Genomic DNA, 5,528 nt, shown 5'->3' with positions numbered 1-5,528 from the left:
GAGTTATAATGCGGTCCTACCATTTTGGTTTCAAACTTTAATGAAAGGACATACTTTTTAGCTGACGCGTGCGCTGTCATTTTTCAGCCGAGTACACACTGCCGGTTTTAAAGCTAAACGATAAAAAAAGTATTTGCAGTTCATGAGCATGGGCGGCTCTGGAATGTATAGGGCGCACAGAAGTTTTGTAGTTTTCGTTGCAGACGCGGGAAATGGAAATTATGTTTGAAATCTGCTTGGTCCACCAGAAAACGGAGGATTGGGCAGCTGTGCAGAGCCAGCATGACCTTCGGGCATGGTGCGATGCCCGAAAAAGTCAGCATTTTGTTTCCCGGAGTGCACCAAGAAAACATGCGTATTGGCATGGCCCCGCATACAGAAAGACCAAAGACTACCATGCTTTAGCATGAAGCGGACAGTAATGACGCAGTTAAACTATTTCCTTGGTTGACAGCGACCGTGATGTTCAAACTAAAGCATGGTTTCAGGCTACGACAGGATAGATTGGCTAAAAATTGCAAAGTTGTTTACCGTGATAATTCCTTGGTTATTTCGGTTACTTAAGAAATGCTGACGATTGCTCAAAATGTGCTTCATGCAACATTTTAGAATGTATCAGTTGTGGATCCGGGAAGAATCACATTGGCGCGCACCCATATGTGTGTGTGTGTGTGTGTGTGTGTGCGCGGGGGGGGGGGGGGGGGGCGTGAGGGGAGGAGGCTGGCGGACGTGTGCTGGTGCTCTTGAGAGGGCCTGTTGTATGTGGCCGTTTATTTAATTAGGAAATTCTGTTTTCATGCACGACCGATTGAGCCTTGAAAGAACGATAGTCCTGCGCCCACAGAACTTCAAAGAAGGCCAGGAAGTGTTAAAGGAAAATTCTACCAGAAAGGCATCCCCCCTACCCGAGCGATGGGAGATCTTGATGTCCAGCCCCGACCTGTCGACGCAGCAAGAGCTCGCGTCCAGGGGCCAGGAGCTATTGGACTCATATGGGACTCGTGAATAGGGTTCCACCCCGTCTGACGCCTGCGAGCGTCACCTGAAATGGGCTCAGCAAAAGTTGTTTCTCTCTCTCTCTCTCTCTCTCTTCTTTGCCACCAGTACGAAAGTCCTTCACTTGCGCTGCGCACACTGCTATGGTTTTAAAATTGGGTGTAGCAGTGGATTGCAGCCAGAACAAATATATATTTCATTCTTCATGTACTGATGCTACGCTGTCCCGATACACTCTGAGTAATCCTCTCCAACTTCGTGCATAATAAAATATTTGGGCCTTTACAGGAGTTGAATTTACATTTTCCCTCATTAAAAGTCGCCTATCCGCTCCACCGTGGGTGCTTTCAATTACCAATTCAAACGCAAATACTGCATTCGGAATAAAACAAGATAGACATTTTTTAGCTCGGAGACACAAGGTACTGTGGCATCGTGTAAATATTACGAAGTGAATATTTAAATATCAAAGAATGCATAATTGATCTGCACCGCACAACTTAACGTACAATGCAACCTCCATCGTCAAAAGACATCAGTGATCATGTAAGGATTAGTCACTGGAAGAAAATGACTTACTATTCGATATCGCTGTTGTGACTCCGGCCCCTGAATATACACTGCTCTGGGCAGCCGCCGTCCTGGGAAAAAGCGATTGTGGACGCAACGGAGGTGCTTTAGTTGTGATAGAGGTCGAATATGGCCATCTGATCGTTGTTACTGTCGCGACGCCGTCTGCCTGTGGCAGGGCTGGTGACCGTCGTGCCTTCACATTTAGGATAAAGTCTGGAACTGGCTCGGGGAGCCGCAGCAGCCCTTTTTGTCGACCCGCTGTTTTGCAGTTTCCTAGGTTAGGGGAGAATACCGCCCAACAAATCTGCCTAATCGCGGGGGTGAAATTGACTGTCGCAACATCGCCATCGGAAGGGGACAACACTCAGTGCGCGCAATCTGAGCCCACTCCAACAAAACCCTCCGGGCCTCGACAGAAACGTGAAAAAGGAAGAATGAAGGGCTGACGCGAGGAAGAGGGGCGTACCTTGCGGTGTGTCTCAATCGCAAAGGCCCTCTGCCCGCGCACGGCATTCATTCAGCTAAACTGCACGTTTCACCCATTACGTAGCCCATCGCATTCTTCAGTTACCTTGCACGAGTCTTGAATGTGTGCCCACGGCCACTTGATCTCCCCCTTTCTAGGAGAGGGAGCGGCCGTGATCAGCCACTGCCGCTTGCACATTGTTCTGCTTAACATACAAAGATCGTCTGTTCCCTTTCGGGCCTGCATTGTACCAGTCTTCAACCATCAATGGCTGGCGGTCCCTCTTTTTTTCCGCCGCGAGTTAGTGCGGACCGTGGTGCAGACCACTCCATGCTTCCCCGGACGAGTCAATCTCCTCTGCTGAGAACAACTCAGTCTTGCCGCATGTCTCGCACAAAGGGATACAACGCATGCCTTTGGCGTCTTGTGCGCTGAGCTTACCCGAAGGCGCCGTCGCTTTTGGGGCTGCACCCCTCCGAAATCATCCCTCAGCGGTTCGCACCCCTCAGGCGCTTCGTTTTGTCACGGCCGGACTTGGCTCCCTTCCATGCGAAGGGTAGACATGCACTTTCGTGGCATTTTCGTAGCATTTCGTGGAAAGTGCCATTAGTGGCACTTTCGAAAAATATGCCGCTTTGTTCGCAGGCGACGTACCAGGCATACAGGATACAGGCAGCATGGCGATGGCCAGAAAAATTTGGGGGGGGGGGGGGGGGGCTGAAGCCCGGTCAGCCCCCCCCCCCCCCCCCCCCCCCCCCTGGCTATGCCACTGCATCAAGTAGCACGAGGGCTGCCACCTGCCTGGTAGTCTGGGTGTGCTCTAGCTCTGTCATTACGTTGGCAATGGAGTTCATCGCAGCCTGGTGCTGCCGGAAGCCTGTGAGCTGCTCTGAGATGTACATGTACTCCTCCTTGGTTCTGCAATTTCGTGTGCCTGCTGCCAAAAACTTTTGCCCTTGCAACAGCACTACGATTGGACTCTGCTTATCCACATCAAGTTGGTTTTATCATTCTGAGTGCTTACCGGAGTAACTTCTTGCACAAGAAGTTATTGCAGTAAATCCCACCTTGAAAGCTTTTTTATCGTATGGCTTTACGTGTGGTTGCTCATATTTTACTAGCTGTAGCATAGCCAACCGTAACATATCCAGAGGGGTGAGCTGGGCGAGTTGGTATGTGTCATCTTAACAACAGCACGAAAAAGACTGGGACGAACGAAGCAGACAAGTCGAGTGATGATTCGCAACTAGTTTTTTTGTGGAATGTGCACTAAACATAAACATTGGCATCAACAGAAGAAAAGAGATGGAACACATTCCACTTGAACGTACTTCCTTGCCCTTCTCCCCCCGCCCCCCTCATATGACAAAACACTGGTAAAGCCTTTTACTTGACACACATGATACTTCAGCTATGGACCACTGCCGAACTGATAACAGAGTTTCATAAAGGAGGAACATCAAGTTCAATGCCGCACTTGTGTTTGGCGGCATGTACTGGTTAAGAAGGCGAACTCTGTCACAAAGTACTGGCGATGTAACACAATCGCCTCCCAGTTTTCAAATGTTACACGCTTCGATTATCTCTCGGCCTGTCTGCCTGGCACGTCTGGAAAGAAGTACACAAATGGATCCCACCGTTGGTGTGCATCGTATACACGACTACCGAGCTCTCTTACAGAAGGTGCTCTATGGGTCCACAATAGTACTGCATGAAACCTGCCCTGTTTCAGTGCCTTTTGTAGCAAAATGCCTTAGCAACCCATGCTGTTTCCTTGTCAGTGAATGATAAGCTTGTCATTACAGAACACTTGTGGGTACCCTGTATTTTGTTTCCTTTCAACATTACAGGTTTGCAGCATGACGGGAAGGAGTGCAGAGACGCCTATGCTGCGATTGCTGGCGTTGTGCAAACAAGGGTACAATGAACTGCCTGCAAGACTGCAAGAGGATGGCACTGCCTAAAGTTATTCTTTGTTAGAGTATAAATAAATTTCAAGGTCTGAACCCAATACTTATGTACCCTCAATAATAAAGTGTACCTCAATAATAAAGTGTGTCCACATCTTTTGACAGCTGTGTCTGTTTACTTTTCATGCAAACCTGCAACCACTGAATATGTAGCCATGCTGCAAGCAAAAAAGAAAACTACACTGAAAATGACTGTGACTGAAAGACGCATCCTGTTCCCATCAAGTGCAATTTCAGTGCACTACCACTTCTAAACGTGCTGACTTCTGTTAATCATTTCAGTTTGCACCATGCTATAAATGGCTGGTGATACATGTGTTTAAGCGAAGTCCTGGGAACAAATAGAATTCTTTTATTCAATTTCCTGTTGGCCTGAGTGGGAAAAAAAATACAAACCAACTGATTGGTTGGCAAAAAACCTGCGGTGTCCTTGGACGTATCCAACTGAAGAATGGTGTGCCACAAATGGGAAACTTCAAACAGAATTTTTTGCTTTTGAACACTGTATAGCATTATTGACAAATGGATTAAGTGAAAGTAACTTAAAACCTTGGCAGCAAAAATACGAACCTATTTTAGGAAAGATCATCAACACATGGTCAGAAGTAGAGTTCATCGAAGAGTGCAATTTCCCAGCATCCACTATGGCATTCCCTGTAGCCATTTCTAGTTTCAGCGTGTAAAACTACCTTGGCTTTTTTATCCGAAGACGGCAATCACATTTTTGCAAACAATGGAAGATCAGTGCAGTTCATACTTGCATATGAAATGAGTGAGTATATATACTGTTCTCTTCATGCCTGACCAGAAGAAAAGTGCAATTTGCTTCACTTCAAAGTAGGGGCTTTAGTCTGAAATATCCTGATGAGTGGAAGCTGAATTGTCACACAATTATAGTTTTACTGCAGCATCACAGGAGAGTTTAGGTTGTCGAGAAAAATTGGAAGCTCATCACGGCTGACTGAGGGCCATCTTTCAGGGAAACTTACACAAATATTATGAGCTTCGTATCGTCTAAAGTCGCACTAGTGTTTTCCTATTTTCGCTATGCTTCTACATTCTTCAGAAATAACACTTCCCTGCAGAAACGTCTTACTGTCATTGAGAATACCCCCATGATGGTGGTTATGGCCATCCTAAAAGATTGTAAGAATTTTTAAAGGAAACTCTGCGGCATACCATTTTCTTAGGGACTTTACAAGGCAAATTATAAATTCTGCCTTCTATATCAAGCAAATGCATACTCGGAATATGTACAGATGCTGTGAGTAGCCGTACTATGAAATGTATGCAAATAAAATATAAGGCATATTTTATGACTGCAGTTTCATAGCACATTCACCATGACTGGCTTCATAGATCATGATCTCAATGTATATTTTACATCTGTGCAAAAGGAACGTAGTGCACTGATCAAAAATACTGTGTGAAGTAACACACTTAAAATCAATTCTAACTCAGTTAAAGTAACTCACTTAAAATCAACTCTACAGTTTACTTATAGGTTCAAGGCAGTCAACCCC

This window comes from Haemaphysalis longicornis, unplaced genomic scaffold, assembly GCF_048455015.1.
Source record: "Haemaphysalis longicornis isolate Haplotype H1 unplaced genomic scaffold, Haemaphysalis longicornis Haplotype H1 scaffold_1, whole genome shotgun sequence".
NCBI classification, from domain to species: Eukaryota; Metazoa; Arthropoda; class Arachnida; order Ixodida; family Ixodidae; genus Haemaphysalis; species Haemaphysalis longicornis.
Note: the sequence above shows the minus strand (reverse complement) of the source record.